Source organism: Rattus norvegicus, chromosome 9 (assembly GCF_021556685.1).
Source record: "Rattus norvegicus strain SHRSP/BbbUtx chromosome 9, alternate assembly SHRSP_T2T, whole genome shotgun sequence".
In the NCBI taxonomy this organism is placed as follows: Eukaryota; Metazoa; Chordata; class Mammalia; order Rodentia; family Muridae; genus Rattus; species Rattus norvegicus.
In genome coordinates, this window is record NC_141542.1 from 77213703 (window position 1) to 77236918 (window position 23216).

Here is a 23216-nt window from a genome sequence, read left to right on the forward strand (position 1 = left end):
GGAGGGCAACACCTGAGATTGTCCTGACCTACACACACACACACACACACACACACACACACACACACACACCCCTAACGAAACACAGAGAGATTAAGAAGAACATTGAAACCTTTTAGGGACAACAAAATTTTAGAGGACAGGACACAGTAGAGGATGTAATATTAGGCTCTGAAGGAATGGTCTACATATGACAGAAAAGCCTGGAGTGCACAGTGTGAAGCGATTTCGACAGGGTTTCAGAAGGAAGTTAAGCCGCCGAGGATTATAGTTGAGTGCTCCAAGAGGATAAAGACAGAATAATAAAGCAAAGTTTAGTAGTTAGAAGGTGATGGGTGAGGGAGCTCTTCAGTAGATATAAAAGCTAGATTAATTATTTAAAAGTCACTGACATGAAGACAAATGACATGAAGGTCAGACATTTTCATGTTAGGTCAACTACTGGGCCCCTTACTGTCAGGGAGCTAACTCACTAATGCCACTTGGCAAGGCTATCTAAGGCGTTCACACACATAATTATATAAACCTATCCTTGAGATAATGGAGTGCCTGGTCTTCACACTTGTTATTCACACTTGTTAATACCATGAATAGAAGCTGCCTATCGCAGGAGTGGATAATGATGTCTAGGTTCAGTCTCAAATGGCAACAGAGAAGTCTCTAGTTCCAAGGGCTTCGTGTGAAACCATTCTAGCTGGTTTGCAATCTGTATGATTGCTCCTCCTGTCTTAGGGACTGCTTTTTTGGACACCAGACCTTTCCGCTGGAGATATCTTGAGTGGTTGGAGATGAAGTAATGAGATGAAAGTTACAAGACACGATGGCCAACATCTCCATTTGCTTTCTTTAGTAAGATTAATCGTTGATAATTATGGAAAGGAAGAGATTACAATGATGACATCTTTTATTTCTTTATTGCTCCCATTTGATTTCTGATGGCATGGATAAACAGAGGACTTTTGGATAGGAATAAAGAGGCAGAAAGAATATGTGATTTCATTGTGAATTTTTCTCCAGTAACATTGTAAATGCAATCTTATTTTTTTCAGGCAATATTTTAATTGTTGGTAAAATAAAGATATTAAGTAAATATATGTTTATGTCATTTCAGTTTCCTTCCTTCCTTCCTTAATTGAGAAAAGATTCCTCAGTGTAACTCAGTCTGGATTCCTAATCCTCTTGTTTCATCTTCTGTAGGACGATGACTACTACAAAGAACTGGCCTTCAGTGTAGCCCAGGCTGTCTTTAGACTTTTAAACTTCTGTCACCCTAGTACTGAGAATTGTAACACACACACACACACACACACACACACACACACACACACTTGTTGAAGGTAATTTTTTTCATACAATATATTCTAATAAGTTTCCTCTTCCCTAACTCCTCTCATACCCTCCCCACCTCCTCATCTACCCAACTGCATGCCTTCTTTTCTCTCTTTTTAGAAAACAAAGAGGCAAACAAACAAAAAAGCCCTAAACAAATCAGAATTAAACAAACCAGAATTATCAAAACAAAAAACAAACAGAAAACAAGAAAAAGCACAAGAAACATGCAAATACACACACATATACACACATCATTAAAAACACAAAATCAGAAGTCATAGTATGCAAGCAGAAGACCAGTAAGACCAGAATCCAACAAAACAAACAAAAAGCTAAAGCACTGTGAGACAAAATGTCTACAAAATACCACTGAGTTCATTTTGTCTTGGCCATCTTCTGTGTTTGCTAGGACCTGCCTTTAAGTGTGGTTTCTATACCCAATGAGACTGCTGTTCTTTTAAAAGATTATTTTCTTTTGTTTTCATGTTTTACACCCTCTTTTCAAATCCTGTGTGCTCGTAAAGACCGAGCAGTCAGAAATTCCTGCTATCTGTAAGAGTCTTGACAACTCTGAAGGAAGAATGAGCAGTGGAAACATCCAGAGACAATCAGTGCTTACTTTTTCTCACTGAAAGTAGTATTTCGTGTGGAGCTAACGCGCGTGTTAGCTATGTGACTTGTTGGAACAAAACACCTGACAAAAGCCATCTTGGGAAGGAGGGGTTTAATTTGGCTCAGATTTTAAAGGTATGTGGCAGGACAGCATGGTAACAGGAACATGAGGTGACTGATCATATTATACCAGAGGTAGGAATCGGGGAGATGAATGTTAGTACTTAGTTTTGTTTCATTTTTTCAGTCCAGGACCCTAGCTCTTGGGCTTGGTACTTTGAACATGTCACGATGTCTCTTCCTAAATCAACCAAACTAGGTAATACCAGAGGCCTTACCCTAGGTGAATTTAGATGCAGCCCAGTTGCCAATCAACATTAAGGCTGTGAGGGTTAGGATAGGATGTTTTGATTTGTACTTGGAAAATCTCCTTCTTTTCAACTTGACAGGCTTCTCAAGAAAGACCCACTGAGTAGATTAACAATTTAGAGTGAATGAAAGAGTGCCCAGGAGATTGAAGTTAAAAGAGGAGAATGGAAGAGAGAGAAAATTCATTCATTCATTCATTCATTCATTCATTCAAAGTTTTCTCATCCAACCATTCATTTAGAAGTTACTGACATTGCTGTACGTTAGATAATGTGCTAGGCATCATGTAGAGCTACTCTGGTGAAGGACTTTCTGGTAAGGAGGAGGAAAAATAGCCTTTTGAGAGGAAAAGCTTTTTCTGTAAGTCTTGGAGCCACTCTGCTACTAAGGATGAACTGTCAGTCAAATCTGAAGAAGTGCAGAGGCAAAGGGATCCCAGAGTGAAACCCCTCAACAGTAATGAGGGGTGGCCTGCACTGCCTACTTCTCCCTTCATCAGGAATAGTGAGGAACCTCAGGAAGAAAGGCTGGTTGAAGAAAGGGGCCTGGAGAGTTCTAACGTGGATCTTCAAGTTGAACCATCACAGTATAAACTGCTCTTAACTTTATACCCATAAGATATTTACAGGAGGGTGGGAGAAAGTCAGGGTTAGCTTCTAATTAGAAACCATAGCCCAGCAGTGGCGGCACATGCCTTTAATCCTAGCACTTGGGAGGCAGAGACAGGCAGAACTCTAAGTTCGAAGCCAGTCTAGTCTATAGAGCGAGTTTCAGGACAGCCAGAGATACATGGAGAACATCTGTCTCTGAAACAAAATAAAACAAAACAAAAAAGAAGCCATAAAATGTCTAGGAATGAATTAAGACCAAGGCTGAGAAAAGTTCTAGTCTATATGTATTTTAGTTCTAGTCTAAATGTAGTTCTAGTAAACAAACAACAAAAAACTAGGCCTGGTTTAATAGTATTAATTCAACTCAAGCTTAAAAGAGAAAATTGTCCCTTGGATAACAAACCCTAGATTCTGTAGAATCAGGAAGTTTCTTCTCTGAAAGCTCTTGCATAAGGACTGTTTGAGGCTAGATGAGAGGTAACAGGTTCATAGCCCAAAGGAACACTGTGTCTCTGAGTTATCAAACACTGACTGCCCAGCCAGCCCTTTAGCAGGGATTTCCTGGAAAATCCCTGGCTCCTAATAAACTGTGGAGACATGTGAGTGGGAGCCTTCCTTTGGAAAGTTGTCTTGATGAGAAGAAAGCCAGTGATGACAGAACCCAGACATGTCCGTCCCTGAGTTGGCAGAAGAGAGATAATGTTGGTTGTGTTGACAGTTGACAGTCATAGCCAAGGACACGATGCCTTTGAGACGTTCCCTCTCAAGTTGGGCTTTTTCTTTTTGCCTGGTACACTTAGGGCTGGTGGTAGAAGTGATTGCCTGCCCTGCATTGATAACAAAGACACAGGGTCTACAGGATTCAAAACTTTGGCTGGTTCCCCTCTTGGCTAGTGAAATAAGTGATTCGCATAGACTGCTCCTGAGGGTTATTTGAAGCCAGTCTACACAGGTCTCAGGTTGCTATGAATCAGTACTTGTAAGGTTCCACAAGCAGTGAGGAACCAGAAATACTGGTTTTTGCCAGACTTGGAGGTTGAAGGACTTGTGTGACTAACTGTAACAGCAACTTCAGGCCCTCTTGGGCAGGAGGCGGGGTTTATAAATAAACAGAAGCAAACACAATTGACTCAACCTGAAGTTTGTGGCACTGGTTTGACAGAGTCGACCTACTTAGTTTAACAGTGCTACAAATGAATCGAGGTGGGCATTATGTATTTTAATAAAACAAAATAAAAAGCTGCCCAGTAATAGTAATCAGTGTATTAGATACTTAGAACATGTACTTTCGAAGTCTGTTTTAAAATAAACTTGTATTAGTTATGGAATTATTCTATCGCTTCCTAACCGTCAAAACTAAAATTCTTTTTAATTAAAAGTTTTTAGTCTTTGATAGTAACTACTCCCTCTCCTCCAGCAATAATGAGCTGTCAATATCCCCTCGGGAAGAGGTGATGCTTCATGAGCCCTTCTCCACCCACAGGGAAGATTGATGGGCCTTATCTTGTGCTGATCTTGTGCAAGTAACATAGCTGTTGGGAGTCCATGAGTGCAATGGCCATATCGTGTCCAGAAGACGGCAATTCACAGCATTCCTCTGCTTTCTCCAGCTCCTGCACTCTTCCCATTTCCTCCCCAAGCCTTGAAAAAGGTGGTGTAGCCGTTCTGTTTAGTGCTAAGCTCTCAGTCACTTATTCACAGCACCTTGAGCAGAGGGAAGCTTCTTGACCAGGGCTGAGAAAAGCTCTAGTCTGTAAGTATAAATGTAAATATTCAGGAGGTGGTTTGAAAATATGCCCATCATTAAAACAACAGTTGTAGATCCCTCCCTCCTATCCCCAGGGCCTGTGGCCTTCCCAGCCATGGGCTTTTGACCAGATTTACAATTCTAGGTGTGCGTTTCCTCCTGTGAGTCTCAAATCTAGTCAGAAAGTGGCTGATTTCTCCCATAATAGACATACCTCCATGGCACCAGTGGCTACAGCTTGCATAACAGCTTGTAGCTTGCAGGGTTCATAGGTAAGAAATAATGCTGACGACTTTTCTCCCATAGCAGTCTTCCTAGCATCTTCCCCTACAATGAAAACTAGCCAGCCGGGAATGTTCTCTCTAAGAAAATCTCTCAAATTTCATTGAATTTATCTTCTAAAAAAAAAAAGACAATGATTTAAATACATTTTTCACATTTCAAGCAAATACTCTTGGGGAGGATAAACAGATTGATAACTCTGGTGCCTGGTCTTGGCGTTGTTTACTTCCCAGACAGATAGAGCAGATAGGCTGTAATTTCATGCACAACACACAGATTCCTGGGATTAGGGATATAAAAGCCGGTCTGTGGGAGCAGAACTCTCTGGAGCCATGTGTTAGCACATGCCGGAGCATTAGGCACTCTGACAGTAGAGCTGACATCTACTTTCTGCCTTTCACTTCAGGGCAAAGAGAAGCATATGCTGTCAGAGACCCTTCCATTGTAAGCAAGAAAGGTAGAGGCAGGGGTGTCCATGACCATCAGCCACCAGGAGCTTGGAAGGCCCCAAATTAACCCCTGTAAGGCATTTAAATACTTCAGTGTATTTAAATCAGAAATAAGCTCTTAAGCTTTTTGTCCCACCCCAGGCCCACCTCTCCCCTCCGTAGGGTAGGGTTGGTGATAGTACCTTTTCCTTTTGTGCTGTTCCCGTCTTTAGAACAGTTTCCGTAAAAATGAGCACTGCTATTCCCAGTCCACTTAACACTGAGAGTTTAGCTGGCCTCGTCATTTTAGAGTCTGAAGCAGTGAATATTCTGTACAACTCAGTCAAATGCCTAGCACTTGAGAACTAGAAATGGAGGATAAAGAAAACAGCTAAGATCCATATCCAAATCACGTATGTCTTTTCGCTTATAGTTACCTTCTTTGATTTCATATAACTGCCAACTACTGGGCATGCCATCCAGAGGCCTTACCATGACTCACTGAATTTCAGCTATGGGTCTGTGAAGTCTCAGCTCTCTCTCTCTCTCTCTTCCTTCCTCCCTCCCTCCCTCCCTCCCTCCCTCCCTCCCTCCCTCCCTCCTTCCCTCTCTCCCTCCCTCCCTTCCTCCCTCCCTTCCTCCCTCCCTCCCTCCCTCCATTCCTCTGTCTCTTTTAAATGTGTTTGCAAGGATGCATGCATGTGGATGTACACAGAGGCCAGAAGACAGTATTGTATTCCTGTAACTGGACTTGGAGATGACTATGAGTTGCCGTGAGGATGCTGGAGATTGAGCCCAGGTTCCCTGCAAGACAGTGAGTGCTCTTAACTTCCAAGCCACCTCGCCAGCCCTGTTGTTGAAACTTAGCATGCACTATTGATTGTCTACAAACATTTCAGTAATAACGTGATAATCCTCATTTTTTAATTAGGAGTCTATAATGACACAGTCGTGAAAGTTAATGACGGGCAGACAACTTACGAAGCTCTTTCTTGCCAATGCCAGTCCAGAGGAACACCAACAAACTATGCAATTCTTCTGGGTAGTGTCAGAAAAGGGGGGAGCATGTTCAAGTTGGGCCAAAACGGGCTGATTGGGTGGAGATCAGTTAAGTAGTTAAGACAATGATGTGCTTTTAGAGAAACCAACGCTGCCTCATAAACACTGATTGGACGTTTGGTGTGTTTCCCAACCTATGCTTTTCCCATTGGAGGAGCACTAGATCTCTTGGCTGGGTGGGGCTCCTCTCTGAGTTTCAGAAGCTAAAATAACAAGCAATGTCTGGCAGAGTGATTTTCCACATTCGCCTGTTTAAAGGAAGAAGGTTGTTCTGCTGTAAACAGTGATGGGAACTGTTTGCTTTGGATAGGCTTGGTCCTTATGAGCCAAAGAGAGCCTTCTTAGACTGGGTTTTTGCCAAGGTAGAAAGTGGATGCCAAAGGCACCCGGTCCTGTTGAGGCATTCTCTAATTGTAATAAGTTTGGCCTGAAGAAAGTGTGCAGGAGCAGCAGGCTCAGCAGTCGTAGCTTGAAAAAAAAAATCATTTGCACCAACCATTAGCATGGAGCAGAGTTCACGGTTACCTTGGGTTCTGTTTTCACACATCTCTGATCAGAAGAGGCTTTATCAGGAGACTCTACAGTCAATGCCCCTGTGGAATCCCTCTGAGAGGTTTAGAATTCTTCATATCTGTTACAAGAAGACAAGCAGTCTGGTTGATTTCACTCAGTCTGGAACAGGCACACAGTGCATGGGTTTTGAATACATGTCTGAAACGAGCCAGTATGGCTTCCGAAGTCAATTCTGTGCTTTAGTCATGGCAGTATTTGCTATACTGAAGAGCGGACGATCTATTTAGTGCCGTGGTTCTCCGCACAGGCTCTGGAGGTGAACTGATTTGATTTTGAACCCAGCCTCTACTAACTATTTAGCAAGTGATCTTGGACAGATCACCCAAGTTCATTATGTGCTCTGGTTCTATAAAACAGAGGCTGATGTGATGTTCAGTAAGCGGGTGAGTATGAGGCGCTTGGAATAAGATCCATGGCTAAGTACATATTCAATCTATATTAGCCACTTTTCTCCTTCTCTTGAAATTACAGGGGATGCCACCTGACTACTAAATTTCTGATTGGAGAGGGACTTACAAGACAGTGAGAAACTTGGGGATGTGTTATCTGTCCATCTCAACTCCTAGGTTCATCCACATTTGTGCACAAAACAACAGAGGGACCATCACATGTTCAAATGTTTAGGAAAGCTTTTCTCAGAAATGACCTTCCTGGCTGCATGCTTTAAGGGAGATCAGGTCTATGCTTACTGACGCTCTGTCCTTTGGATATTGTGAATATGAGCTGTGCGAATAAAGCTGACTCTTAACCAGAGATGGTTGTGTGCCACCTGTACAGGATGGTTGTCAATGACCTGGGGAATAATCACTTTCTGCAAGCAACCAAGTCTCAGCTGAGGGCAGGACATAAATACCATGGAGCAAGTGGGAGGTGGGGGATGAGACATTTATAAATAGCACAGCATTCATTGTACAAATATTTCCTGTATCTCAGTCCCCTCTAACCTCAGCTAACGTTTAAAAGTTACTCACCCGCAGCTCCTGCTATGAGCCATAGACTAGCACCTCCTTTTGCAGTTCTACCAGGAGTCTTGTCAGTGTTCTCTTGCTGTGGAGAGCTTCTATGACTGCAGCAACGCCGAGAAAGGGAAATATGTAACTGGGGGCTGGCTTACAGTTTCAGAGGGTTTAGTCTGTTATTCCCATGGCAGAGAGCATGGCAGTATACAGGCAGACGTGGTGCTGGAGAAGCTGGCAGTTCTACATCTGGATCCACAGGCAGCAGGAAGAGCGAGAGCCTCTGGGTCTGGCTTGGGCTTCTAAATTCTCAAAGCCCACCCCCAGTGACACACTTCCTCCAACAAGGCCACACCCACTCCCACAAGGCCACACCTCTTAATCCTTTCAGAGATTGTCACACCCAAAACAATTAGACACAGGAGCCTACGGGAGCCATTCTTATTCAAATCACCAGGCAGCTGCTCCTTGCCCTGGGCGTTGAGTGCATTCTGTTGTATTGTCCAGCAGACCTTTCTACCCAAGTCTAGCATTCCCTTGTTTCATCTTCTGTCATAGACCTTGTAGCCCTCACTATTTGTGCATTCATTATGGCAGGCACACATTGATTCACCTGTTGGGTTTTTTTTTTTTTTTTTTTTTTTTTTTTTTTTTTTTTATTAAGGCTCTCTATGTACTAGGTAATGCACTAGGCACTGGGTATTCAAAGATGACTCAAGTCCTTGACTCTAGTGGGGAACAGCAGCACAGATGAAGCAGGACAAAGGCAGCAACATGGTGGGGTAGTATTTAGAAATAGGGACTTTGATATGGATGCTTGGAGTCGTGTTCCGGCTCATCCCTAGCCAGCTGCGTGACCTGGATACGTTATTTAAGGGCTCTGGACTTGGTGTACTTATTTGTAAAGTGGTGATTGTCATTGTGCCAACCTCATGGGATCATTGTAGGTATTGATATTTAGGGATATGTACAATGCTTGAAACACAGCAAGGGCTATGCATTCCATATTGGTTAAATTAATGAGTAAGCAAATACAGTAAGACGTATCAGGGAATTACAGGAACACAGAGTCCTACCAGCACGATTAAAGCTTTGCATCCATTTAGTTTTCTTCCAGACTTGGGGATGTCTTTCAACTTAGGAAGATAGAAAGGAAGTGAGTCCAGCCAGAGTTCGACTGATCAGCCTCAGTGCAGTCCTAGTGTGGGCCGGTCCATTCTAATTCTGCACCACATTCCCAGAATGAGCCCCTTACAACAGTGATCCAAACTCCCGCCTGTGTCGCTATGGCAGAACCTGGGCCTATTTTCCTACCCTTCGTCTCTGCCTTCATTTCTGGCCAACTCTTCAGTTCTTTCCGAAGAGAAGTCTTGTCTTGTTGTTACCAAGCTGCCCTTGTCCACCAGGATTGCAGCCACTAGCCTGGCAGTCATAAGATCTCCTTGACATCTAGATTCCTACATAGTGCTTGCTCTGGGGTTTTCTACTGCAGTATTCTCCCACCGTTCTGCCACCTAGACAGCCTATTTTACTCTCCTGCCACTATACCCTCCCTACCTTGCTAGTCGTTTCTAATGCCCTCTCCTCTCAGCAGAAGGTGTTTAGTTTCTGGTCCTAACCAACTCATGACTTTTACCACCGTCTACTCTTCCCTACTGACAGGAGGAAGCAAGCAAAAGGAGCTGAGTCAGATTCCTCTTCCACAATGGAGTGATCTAGTTTAGCCGACCCGTTTAGGAATTTCCGGGTGTATCAGGAGGTAGTGGTAATAAATAACCATGCACAGAGGGAGTTACTAAATAAAGTTTGCCACATGATGTGGGGGAGTGCCTTTACTTGATGTTCAAGTTAAGAAAAACTTCTTAGTAATTCCAGTTATGCTGTACCTGAGTATACACCCAAAGGATGCCAAAGTATTACAGAAATACTGGCACATACCTGTTTATTGCCACACAATGGCGAGGAATCTTTCAGCCTCGATGTCTATCAACAGACAAACAGATGAAGAAAATGTTGTATACACTCAGTGGAATTTTATGCAGGCATGCTGCAGAAAAATGGAATATTATTTATTAGGGATATGTGTAGAACTGGAGATCGTCATGTGAAGTGAAATAAATCAGACTCAGATGACAGATACTGTATGTTTTCTCCTCTATGCAGATCCTGGGCTTAGAGTTATATATAGATGTGTGTGCATGCATGTACGTGTGTGTATGTGGGCCTGTGTGCCTGTGTGTGCATGTGTGTGAATGCGTGTGTGTCATGACTCAGGAGAGATCTTGAAGGAGGTGGGGGGGTGGGGAGGGTGATGGATCTTTGTGATAAGGCAGAAGGGAAGACATCAGGAAGGAAGGAAATGTGGACAAATTAGAGCAAAGTACAGAAATGCCGAGACAGAATGCAGTCTTTTGTATGCTAACCTAAAAACTTAATAAAGAAAAAAAGAAAATCTCTATCCTAATTTATCTTTCTGAACAACTACCCCCACCCCCAATACCAGTCGTACCGTGTGGTCTAGTGAAGTCCTCCTATTGCACTCTGGGTTTTTTTACTTCTGTTTTTCTGCATGGTTTTTATTCTCGGTATTTCCATGCAGATTAAATGTTTAAGAACTTGAGGGCTGCCCCATCGCTTCTCCTATTTTTGCTTCTCAGAATTTTTTAAAACTTGAGTACAACTTTAATATCACTGCAAATAATGTCTCTCTCCTTGGACTCGCTTCCTTTGAACCTGGTTACTCACTTTATTCCTGAATAAGAAAACCCATCTTCTCCATTATGGTGATAGCTTCAAGGCTTCATCACTGATGAGTGTCATGAAAGGAAGTCAAGAGTGGAAGGGACAGACAAAAGGGCATAGTAAAATGCCCTGCTTTTAGTGACACAACCCAATTTTCATTAGGCCCCATGTAGTTGTGTAATTTCCATTAGACACATGCTGATTTCTTTTGGCCCTATGCATGGACGACAATCTTATCTCCCCTCAGTTCTATTTGGTACTTAGATGTAATTGAAAACTTAATTATGAGTGCGGCAGGCCATTTGCAGAGTATTTCCCACTCATGAATGGTTTTCTCATCCATGTTTTATGGTATGCATTTATTTCTTGATTGAAATAATTTTCACTTTAAACAGCATCTGACATTTGCAAAGGTTTTAACGCGCATTTGCACATGTCATCTCAGCACTCTACGAGAGGGGCAGAGTGGTTATTATTGTTGGATTACAGATTAGGCAATAATGGCACCCAGGAAGGATGAATGAGAATTGAGCAAAAGCAGCATTGAACAAAGAGCTCCGCTGGCCCAGCACTTACAGCTCAGATGGTGTTGACTACTTACCAGCTGTGTGCCTCTCTGTCAGTTTCTTAACCTCTCCAGACATACCAGCCTTCATCTGAAAAGGGAGGGACTTCTGTTCAGGTCTAGGCTTCCTTCTTAAACATGTATGGTTCTTTAAACATCACGCTCATGTTTATTTTCTCTACTCAATCTCTGAAAGATGAGGAATCGGAACACACACACACACACACACACACACAAACATTCATCTGCTCTTTCATTTGTACCCCCACACACCCCTTCATGTGTTCTTTTACTTGTAAACACACACACACACACACACACACACACACACACACACACACACACACACACACTCTTTTGGAACAAGAGTGGAGGCCAAACAATCCCAAAGGAAGGCTGCAGCCTGTGGTGGTCCTGGAACAAGAGGCCCAGGGCACTGGACATGTTCTTTAAAATTGTCATAGTGAGTCATTCTAGATACAGTGAGATGGCAAATGCCAGTTGAGTGAAGTTCTGGAGGGTTCGAAAGCTGCAGGGAAGCAGGAAAGCAGCTCCTTTTAGGGGAGAGACAAGCTGGACATCAAGGGCAGCTTTGCTGTTTGTTGATTAATGGAAATGTGGTAAGCATTAAAATTTGGATCAGAAAAGAAAAAAAAATTCCATAACCACTTCTACAAACTGAAATTGTGAAATGCACTTTGATGAAACAATGAATATATTAATATTTACATAAATCTTGCTGTAACATCTTCCTACTGTGTTAGTTATGATAAAACCAGTAACAAAAAGTGAGGGGAAATTGAGATCATAAGAGTATATGTTTTTTCCAAGTTCTTCTACATGTTGACCTCCAGTAGAACCAGCACCATTTGCTGAAAATGCTATCTTTTTTCCATTTGATGGTTTTGGGGAAACAATTTCCTGAACAAAACACCAATGGCTTATGCTCTAAGATCAAGAATTGACAAATGGGATCTCATAAAACTGCAAAGCTTCTGTAAGGCAAAGGACACTGTGGTTAGGACAAAATGGCAACCAACAGATTGGGAAAAGATCTTTACCAATCCTACAACAGATAGAGGCCTTATATCCAAAATATACAAAGAACTCAAGAAGGTAGACCGCAGGGAGACAAATAACCCTATTAAAAAATGGGGTTCAGAGCTAAACAAAGAATTCACAGCTGAGGAATGCCGAATGGCTGAGAAACACCTAAAGAAATGTTCAACATCTTTAGTCATAAGGGAAATGCAAATCAAAACAACCCTGAGATTTCACCTCACACCAGTGAAAATGGCTAAGATCAAAAACTCAGGTGACAGCAGATGCTGGCGAGGATGTGGAGAAAGAGGAACACTCCTCCATTGTTGGTGGGATTGCAGACTAGTACAATCATTCTGGAAATCAGTCTGGAGGTTCCTCAGAAAATTGGACATTGAACTGCCTGAGGATCCAGCTATACCTCTCTTGGGCATATACCCAAAAGATGCCCCAACATATAAAAAAGACACGTGCTCCACTATGTTCATTGCAGCCTTATTTATAATAGCCAGAAGCTGGAAAGAACCCAGATGCCCTTCAACAGAGGAATGGATACAGAAAATGTGGTACATCTACACAATGGAATATTACTCAGCTATCAAAAGCAATGAATTTATGAAATTCGTAGGCAAATGGTTGGAACTGGAAAATATCATCCTGAGTGAGGTAACCCAATCACAGAAAAACACACATGGTATGCACTCATTGATAAGTGGCTATTAGCCCAAATGCTTGAATTACCCTAGATGCCTAGAACAAATGAAACTCAAGACAGATGATCAAAATGTGAATGCTTCACTCCTTCTTTAAAAGGGGAACAAGAATACCCTTGGCAGGGAATAGAGAGGCAAAGATTAAAACAGACACAGAAGGAACACCCATTCAGAGCCTGCCCCACATGTGGCCCATACATATACAGCCACCCAATTAGACAAGATGGATGAAGCAAAGAAGTGCAGACCGACAGGAGCCGGATGTAGATCGCTCCTGAGAGACACAGCCAGAATACAGCAAACACAGAGGCGAATGCCAGCAGCAAAGCACTGAACTGAGAACAGGACCCCCATTGAAGGAATCAGAGAAAGAACTGGAAGAGCTTGAAGGGGCTCGAGACCCCATATGAACAACAATGCCAAGCAACCAGAGCTTCCAGGGACTAAGCCACTACCTAAAGACTATACATGGACTGACCCTGGACTCTGACCTCATAGGTAGCAATGAATATCCTAGTAAGAGCACCAGTGGAAGGAGAAGCCCTGGGTCCTGCTGAGACTGAACCCCCAGTGAACTAGACTGTTGGGGGGAGGGCGGCAATGGGGGGGAGGATGGGGAGGGGAACACCCATAAAGAAGGGGAGGGGGAGGGGTTAGGGGGATGTTGGCCCGGAAACTGGGAAAGGGAATAACACTCGAAATGTAAATAAGAAATACTCAAGTTAATAAAAAAAAAAAAAGAGTATATGTTTTGTGGGGTTGGGGATTTAGCTCAGTGGTAGAGCGCTTGCCTAGCAAGCACAAGGCCCTGGGTTCGGTCCCCAGCTCCAAAAAGAAAAAAAAAAAAAAAAAGAAAAAAAAAGAGTATATGTTTTGCAACACAAGATCTGGAAGGATTTAGATTTTAGGACTTACACTGTGGGGTGTGTGTGTGTGTGTGTGTGTGTGTGTGTGTGTGCGTGTGTGTGTTGTATGTTTATGTGTTGTGTGTGTCTATCTGGCTGGCTGGTCATGTGCAGGTCAGTTGTTCCTGATGGTTATCTACAGTCAATCTTTGTCTCTGTCTGTCTTCTTTGTTGGGGTGGTAGGGTCACGCTCAGGACCTTGCCTGTACTTGTGCATACTATCTACCCCTGCCTTACACCTCCAGCCCTTAGTCTCTTTCCTTGACCACCAGTCGTCATTGGTAGAATCATGGGATTCTTCTGAGTGCTAGACAAGCACTCAACCTCTGTGCTACAGTCCCAGCCCCAAAACGCAACTGATAGCTGAAATGAAATACACTTCCTGCGAATAAGGAGTCATCTGTGTACCATAGTAGGCTCTCACTAAAGTTGTGAGTGAATAAAACATGTCCTCCGACAACTATAACAATGACTGTAATTGTCAATGGTGGAAATAATTGCCACAAGGCAAAATAAGAAACGACTTCTTTGTGTGAGATTAAGTTATCAGAGCTCTGTGTAACACATTCTATATTGTGTTTAGAGTTTTAACATTTACTGTAACATGTTTATGAATTATTTGAGAATTTCATATAATGTGTTTGATCATATCACCTTCACTCCTTCCCCTAACCCCTCCCAGACCCCAACCCCGTCTCCCTCCCCAACTCTGTCCTCTTTCTCCTCCTCCTCCTCCTCCTCCTCCTCCTCCTCCTCCTCTTTCTCTTCTTTTTAATGACCCATAGAATTTGATTTGTGCTGCTCATATACTCCTGAGTCTAGGGCCATCTACTAGAGTGTGGTTGACCTACCTAATATTATTTAGTGAATGTGTTTTCCTGTGTTCCTGAGATCACAAAGCACTGTAGTGTCCTTGGCTTTTGAATAGACAGTGGTAGTCTCTGTAGCCATGTGGAGAGGGATTTCTGCCTCTGCTAGAGGTTCTGAAAGGTGGCTATTCTGTAGGGAGGGTGTTGTGGATATCATGAGCATCATGGTTACTTTTAGTAAGAGCCTGGAAATAGAACCAAGTGTAAAGTTGCCAGATGGGAATTTCCCGTGTGTTCAGACGGAGGCTCTAAAACAGCCAGCAGAGGATAAGTATCCTACCTTTGATTGAGATGGGCTAGACCGTCCCCGGGGCTCGCTAAGAGGTGCCGGGGCAGTTCTTAAAACCTGTGGTCCCTCCACAATTTTCAACAACAGCGTCCTTAGAACACTTTAAAATAATAGATTAATGAGACATGATTCATGTTTCACCATTCTCTCTCTCTCTCTCTCTCTCTCTCTCTCTCTCTCTCTCTCTCTCTCTGTGTGTGTGTGTGTGTGTGTGTGTGTGTGTGTGTGTGTGTGTACTCATACACAGCTATGAGAAGAGCCTCAGACATCATTCCCCAGTGTCTGATAACCTTTTTTTGGGGGAAACTGGGTCCCTCACTGCTCTCTCCAAACATGCTGTATAGACTGTCTCGTAAGTGAGTCTTAGCCCTTCTTAACGTGGTCAGTACTAGCATTACAAGTCTGTTCAGGTTTGTTTTCTTAACTGTAGAATTTGGGGATCCAGCTCAGGTCCTTGTGTCTCTAAGGCATGCACCTTACTAACAGCAATCAGTCTAGCCCCCAGCTTCACTTGCGAAGCAGTCAAAGGTCTCACATGCAACTATCTGATCTTAGAACTTATCTATTATTCCTAAAAGAAACAATGTGTCATTAGCAGTCGCTCCCTGTCTCTCCTCCTGGCCCCTAGCAAATATCAGTCTGATTTCTGTCTGTATGGATTTCTGTCTGCCTGTATGGATTTCTGTCTGTATGGATTTTTGCCCGTTCTGGATATTTCACTTGAATGGAATCATACTCTGCGTGGCTTTTTGTGTCCAGTGTTTTACAGTTAGAACGATGTTCTCAAAGCTCATCAGTGTGGCATCTATTAGTACTTTACTCCTTTTTTGAACCAAAATTCATTAGATGACTGTACCATGTTTTATTAATCTATTCACCTGCTGTTGTGAGTGTGGGTTGTTTTGATTTTGGGGCTTGCTATCATTTGGAAAAACATTTCCCCCAAAGTCCCTGTATTTTTAAATTTTTGTGTATTATTGTTGTTGTTGTGGTGGTAGTGTAGTAGTGTGTATGGTATGAGTGTGTGTTAATGTGTAGACTAATGCATGCCATGGCAGACTGTGGAGGCTAAAAGGCAACTTTCAGGAGTCAGTTCTTTTTCTACCTTTCTGAGATGCTGACTTTCTTGTTGCTTCTGCTCTGCTGTGTACTCCAGATTAGCTGCGCCATGAACTTCCCGGTGATTTTCCTGTCTATGCCTCCCACATTGCCCAAGGACTGTGGGATTATAGATTTGAATAGTGAATCTGGCTCAGGCCGAACTCCGGTCATCAGCCTTGCTCAGCAAGTGTTTTTACCTGCTGGGCCATCTTGCTGCCCCAAAATGTTTTAAAAGCTTGGTTCTGAGTGAGGCACTGTTGGGCGGTGCTGGATCCTTAAGGAGGTGTAGCCTGGTTGGAGGCTTTTAGATCTATGGGGAAGTGTTCTTGAAGGGAACTGTGAGGCCCTACTCTCTTCCTTTTTCTCTCTACTGCTTCCTGGTTCAAGATAAAGGAGGCTTCACTCCATTGTTCTCCCTCCAGACACTGCCTTTAGGGTTCCCAAGCAGTGGGGCCACTTGATGATAGACTGGAATGTCAAAACACATGAGCTTAGAAAATTGTTTCTTGTCTAAGTCAATTATCTCAGGCATTTCCTTATAGTAGCAGGAGGCTGATGAATACAGGACTATTGTAAAGATTGTGGCTGTGAATATCCATGATCATGTTTGTCTGTGATCTTGTGTGAACTTGACCTCTGTCCTTTGAAGTCTGTGAGCAGAGCATGGTATTATCTCTTTGCCTTGGCATGAGACCGGCTGGATCCACCCTCAGAGTGGTATTTTCAGGAAGGCTTAATTTTCAGGAAGAGCGCCTAAAATGCAAAGCAACCAAATGCTTGGATCCTGGACTGAATGAAAATGAGAAAATGAACTGAGAACCAACATTAATCTTTGCATTAGTTACTTTTGTGCTGCTGTGATAAAACTCCATGCCAAAAGGTGACCTCTGGACAAGTTTATTTTGACGCACAGTTTAAGAGAGGTAAGAGACCTTTCTGGCAGCAAATGGTAAACAGGGCAGCAAGAACCAGAAGCAGAGAGGTCACATCAGGAAGCAGAGGGCAAACTGAAGTGGGGTGACGTTTCCAGTGATGTACGTCCTCCTAAAAGTTGCACCTCCTGTCCCCCCATACAGCACTGCCGTGTGTTTAGATGCCTGAGCCTATGGGGGTCATTCCTCTTTGCTTCTCAACCATGAAGGCGATGTGACCAACAGCCTCGTGCTTCCGCCACCAATTTTGTCCTCAACACATGACCTGTGTCCTCAGACTATGAGGTAAATGCTCCTTTCCTTAATTGGCTTTCATCATGCCTTTCGTCACAGCAATAAAGCAATAATACAGGTGGGCGTGGTGAACACTAAAAGTATCCTGTAAAGAGTACTGCCCAAGAATGTTATCTGTATGAGGAATTTATTACCTAAACAAAGATAAGAGAGAGTCGATGGTCCACAGTAGACTAATATCTACTTGAAGGAAAAGAAAGCTGTTGTTGGTTATTTGAAGGGTGAAGTGTATTTCCCAAAATATTCTTTTAAAAAGTGTATGGGTGTTTCATCTGTGTGTGTGTCTGTGCACCAGGTGTGTGTCTAGTGCCTTGGAGGCCAGAAGACAGTGTTAGATCTCCCAAGAGATAGTTATCAGCTGCTTCATGGATGGCTGGGAATTGAATCTAGGTCCTCGGAAGAGCAATCAGGGCTCTCCACCAATGAGTCATCTCTTCAGCTCTGGTTTTGAGTTTTTTTTCCTAAAGGAAAGCCATAAAGTCTTAACAAAAGAGGGTTGGCTAACAAATGAATAACTTTCCCAACAGAGGACACCACTAGCTAAATAAAATGGGACCAGCTAAATAATGAAGACCTTTTGCTTCTTCTCTTTTAAATTTCAAGACAGGGTCTCACCATGTAGGCTGGGCTAGCCTTGAACTTGTTGAGGTTCTACTGCCTCAGTATCCTAAGTGTTGGGATTCTGGGCATACACCCTAGGCTCAGCCTCTGTGCTTCCTCAGTTCTCCTTTCCCCTCTGCTTCTCAGGAGGAAGAAGGAGCAGCAGACTGACTCAGTCAGGGCTGAGTCAAAAATTGTTTTACTTCCCTATTGCCGGTTACTAAGACCCAGGAATGCTGACCTAGAACTTAGGTGGGAAAAGCCAGCAGAGGAAATGAGGGTAGGATATTAAGCCCAAACAACCCCCTCAAACAGCACTGTAATAAAATGAAAAGCATAGGAGAAGCTTTTCAGTCTGATCAAAATATTGTCTGGGGCTGGGAAAAAGAAAATATAAAATAAAGTAAAGCTCTTCTGATATTGCATTCTTCATGCCCAAGGATGGCAGTGCTGAGGTAGATTTCTGGGTATTTTAAAATGTTTTTATTTACTTAATTACTGTGCGTTCGTGTGTGCATGTGCGTGTGTGTGTGTGCATGTGTGTGTGCGTGTGTGTGTACTACAGCATGTGAGTGGATGTTAGAAGATATTTGAGGAAGTCATGTGGGTCCCAGGGATTGAACTCGGGCTACTGGGTTTGGGGGCAGGGGCATTCACCTTGTGTGGTGGCTAATCTTGGTGGTCAACTTGACTACCAACAATCAGTTAACACTCTGCTGGGCATTCTTGTGAGGGATTTTCAGAATCAGATTGTTTGAAGCAGGAAGACGTACCCTAAATCTGGGCCATTTTAATGGACAAGGAAGAAGGAAACTTTGATTTCTGTCTTCTCACCCTTACTTGCTGGCAAGTTATCTACCCCACCACTGTGGCTGACATAAATCAAGCTTCTTCAGGATTCCAACTCAGACTGAAGACCAGCAGCTTTCCAGGAGTCCTTCAGGACTCCAGCACCAGACTGGAGACAAGCAGCCTCAGGGACTGAACTTTTTGACTTTTCTATCCTGAGACAGCCATTGTTGAACTACGTGGACCACATGATGAAAGCCAAGCTAATAAATGCACATATGTAAGTATGTCTGCATGTATGATGTGTGTGTGTGTGTATGTGTGTATGTGTGTATGATGTGTGTGTGTGTGTGTGTGTGTGTGTGTGTGTGTGTGTGTGTATTCTATCAGTTCTCTTTTTTCAGAGAGTCCTGATGACTAGTACACTTGCTGACCCACCTCACCAGTCTCTGGGTGGTCTAATTGCACACAAACCAGTAATTTCCACTCCCTATCTCTCTCTCTCACTTGCCCACTCCCTTAAGTTTCAGCAACAGGTTTGTAACTTGCATACAAAGGATTTCTGATTGTGTTATTGTATTGTACTTAAGAGTACTACAGCCTGGTATGTAGAAAGAGGCAGAAGAGAAAGTGTTTTGAGTTTTTTCGTCATCAATCAATTGGCGTTCTTTGGTGGGGGTTCATCACTCTTGTTTTGCATGATGGAGAGTATGAATTTCTAGGTGGTGTTTTATTGAGCAAGTATTTTAATTTAAAAAAGTGTAAAATGCTCAGATTAAAGACATTTTCAAACTCTGGGAACACAATTATATTTGTAGCTCTCTAGAAATGGAAATATCTATTAACGCTAAAAATACTTTGATAGAGCAATCATCTTAATTTTATTAAAACAAGCTTTTCTCACCACAGGAATGATAGTTATGGACCTCGGTTAGGGAGATTTCCTTCTCCCGCAGAGCACATATCTTCCTCTAAGTAGTTATGTTTACCGAACATTTTGAAACTTCACAGAAGTCATTCCACTGCCCAAAGACCCATTCCAGGCACAAGGTCAAGGCAGTGGAAGGATAATGTGGCAGCCTTCTTTTTTGTTGACAGGGAGCTGATAGCAATAAGATGACATTTAACAGAGACGAATTCATTTGGCATAAACACAGAACTGTTTGTGGATGTGAGCCCTAACATTCAATAACCCAGGAAACGCTGGATCAGCATTGATAGCAGTTCATGTTAGAACAAAAAAACTCAAGTCTTAGAAATGTGGTAGGGACAAGGTATGTATGGGAGATCTCGGTCCCCAACACTCCAGTTTTATCATGACCCAAAATCTGTTCTTAATAAGAGGGTCCATTTTTTTTAAAAGCAAAGATAGTTGACTCCGACTTACTGTATAGAAGAGGTCATAAAGGCCGTGGTGTAACCCAAGGCAGTAAAAATAGAAGTGCTCTGTGAGCAGCCTGGAGTCAGGGTGGGCAGGGATGACCTCAAATCACATCCTTCATCCTTTGTTGTTTGTATCATTGTAACCGCTTGTTTTTTTCTATGTCTGCCCCAATTCCCGAATAGTTACAATGCTTACCATCTTAAGGTAGGCATTGTTGTCCACTTACCTCATAACTCATTATCTCATTTATACTTGCTCTGCCTGCTATGTGACTGGTTGGTCACCTCTCCTCAGTTTATGCTTCTGACTTCCTCTGAGTGGTGACTCTTCCCCAGCATCCTCTCTCCGCCGGATGTCTGCGAATTCTCTCCCGCTTTGCTATTGGTCATTCAGCTTTTTATTGACAGGTGAATGCTTTTGCACAGTGCACCAGAGATTATCCCGACACATCTCTGGGGTGTCATTTTGAGTGCTAAGCTTAAAAAAGAAAGATTTTGTTGGGGATACTTGTCCCAGATTTATAAAAGAAGTTCAGAATGACCACACTCTCAAAGACTAAAGGGCCGACCAGTTGCCTTTAGATGTTTGGAAGATTTACACAGGAATCGAGAAAAACAGAGACTTAAGTTCTCAAAGACCCTTTACTCCTTCTGTTTAATTTGTTTTGACTGGGAGGGAAATCAGGAAGACATTGTTTTCACCTTTTAAGTGAGGAACTCAAAGCTCCAAGAAGCTAACTTCACTTTGTTCAAAGTAGCAGGGTTGTTAAAGGGGATGTTGGGACTAGAATACAGGCTTCTTGTTTCAACGACATAAGACATGCTTTACTCTGTGGAAGGTGAGCCTGGGGCCAATGAGTGTCCTTAAAGACAGAATACAATAAATATAAACACACACACACACACACACACACACACACACACACACACACACACACACACTGAAACCAACAAAACTAAAAGCTAAAATAGTAAAAGGCAAGCATGGTGGCAAATACCTATAATCTCAGCACTGGGGAATCTGAGGCAGGGGAATCATAACTCAAGACCAACCTGGGATACAGAGTAAAATTCTGTCTTAGAACAAAACGAAGCCAAACAAAGTAAAAATGGGAGTCCTACCCCCTCATCATGAGCTCTGTTAATGGTACTTTTCCAGGAAAATTAGGTACTCTATAGTTTAGAAAGGATCCCTTTATAGAAGACTTCAGATAACCTTCTTCGCCTCTATTACTAGTCGCTTGTTTGTTTTGGGTGAGGAAGCAAACAAGCCCAAACCTCTTGGCGTGTGCTCCCCTAATTCGTCAGTTAGCTAAGGAGAGCTGGGTTCTAAAAATCCACTTTCATTTAAAAAAAAATACTATTTGGCGGGGCAGCAGATAAACGACTCACTGATATATTGTGTCAACCACGTGTCCATGATCTAGTGTGCTGGCATTAATGTTTCTTACATGTTTGCCACATCTTTTAAAACCACCCAGACAGACAAAGAGGCAGTAATGAAAAAGCAGCCGCCTGGGCTGAAGACTAAAGCCGAATAACTTTAGAAAGAGATTCAGGGAGCCCCATGTTTGTGCAGCCTCAGGGGGCTCCATTTTTACTGTGTCTCTGAAGCGCATGGCACGGTTGAGGTTAGTAACTATGGAGACTGATGTGATATACTTACTGCTGAGAAGGCTTAACACAGAGGGAATCAGAACAGGCTTCCTCATGCATACGAAGACCTGAGGGAAGAAATGTGAATGAATGAAAGCAAGGAATGGGAGGAAATATTTTAAAGGAGGGCACATACAAACAGAAAGGAGAAAGCAGCAGCGTGGAGAAGAATGGGCAGTATGCTTCCTCTCTCCTTTCTATCTCTGCTCATCTAGCTTTCTCCTACATGGTGCCTCCCTGCTCAGAAGGTGACCTTCCAGATACACCAACCAGTCCAGAGCCCACTCTCTAGGTGGATCGTTCTTACTCATCTTTCCCTGACCCATTTGTGATGTGTTATATTGATCTGAATGAAGATTTGAATCCTTATTCCCCCCATCCCCAGCCCAACCCTGACCGGTTGGTTGTCCCACATGGCTATACACTTTGTGCTCACTTCGAGAGCTTCCAGTCAGGGGATCGTGTGTGGCTGAGAGCTGAACCAGGTTCCTCTCTCTATGCCAACAGCCCACGGGAAAGGCTGCCTTTTCAGATTCACATAAAACACTAAGTGGACTAATGTGGCTCTGTTGTACCCTGAGTGCTACCTGGGTTACTGTCTCTTCCCAATGAGCTTGCATGTCCACTGAGATACAAAATAGGAGGAAGCTTTTTAAAACTCGGGAGGTGAAGCACAGAGGTGGGCTGCAAAGGGGAGAGGAGAAGGCCTGGGGAAGAGAGTACATACAAAAGGTTAGAAAATACAGTTACAGACTCCACCTTCCTTTCTGCACTCCCATGGCAGATTAGTTCCCCATGCCAAATCTGCCTTCTAATCTCCAGTTCTCTCCCCAGAATGTTAAGCATAGGGAGGAAGGCCCTCCTTGTAGGAAGGAACTCTGGGCTGTCTAAGCCTGAGGAGCCTGCCTCTGGCAGGCCTTGGCCTTCTCCTCAGTTTCCCCTGCCTTGCTAAAACCCATGAGATTCCATTCCTAAAGCTATCCCAAGGTCTTTTCTCTTCTTTGGCCAGTCCCTTCTCCCGAGGCGGGCTACCAAGGTGCAGTTATCAAAAGCCCTCTTGGGCTCACCTAATTAACAGTTAAAATTAAACACCTTGTTCTAACACAGGGGTTTCTGTTTTACCTTTACAAACCAAACTTTTCCTGTGTACCATGTCTCTTTCCTCTCTATCCAGAGGCAGTCCTTATTGTCTGCCACCCCCACCCAAAACGACCCTCCTCCTCCCTTGCCCCTTTTCCTTTTTCTTCCCTCTCCCTTGTCCCCCTCCCCTTCTTCCTCTATCCCCTGTCTTTGTCCTATCCCTGCCCTCTGTCCCTCTGGGGCAACTGAATCTCAACTTTGTGCTGAGAACTTGGGGATCCTGAGACA

The 23216-nt window shown here is 43.2% G+C and overlaps 1 long non-coding RNA gene across 1 annotated transcript; it reads right to left on the reverse strand.

The window, feature by feature from the left end:
- Nucleotides 1-889: 889 nt before the first annotated feature.
- Nucleotides 890-8294, reverse strand: LOC102547711 (uncharacterized). Its single transcript, XR_015629597.1, has 5 exons — nt 7985-8294; nt 6966-7071; nt 5585-5746; nt 4886-5069; nt 890-4675 (listed from the first exon to the last, which is right to left on the reverse strand). It is a non-coding gene; the product is annotated as an uncharacterized LOC102547711 (long non-coding RNA).
- Nucleotides 8295-23216: the final 14922 nt, after the last annotated feature.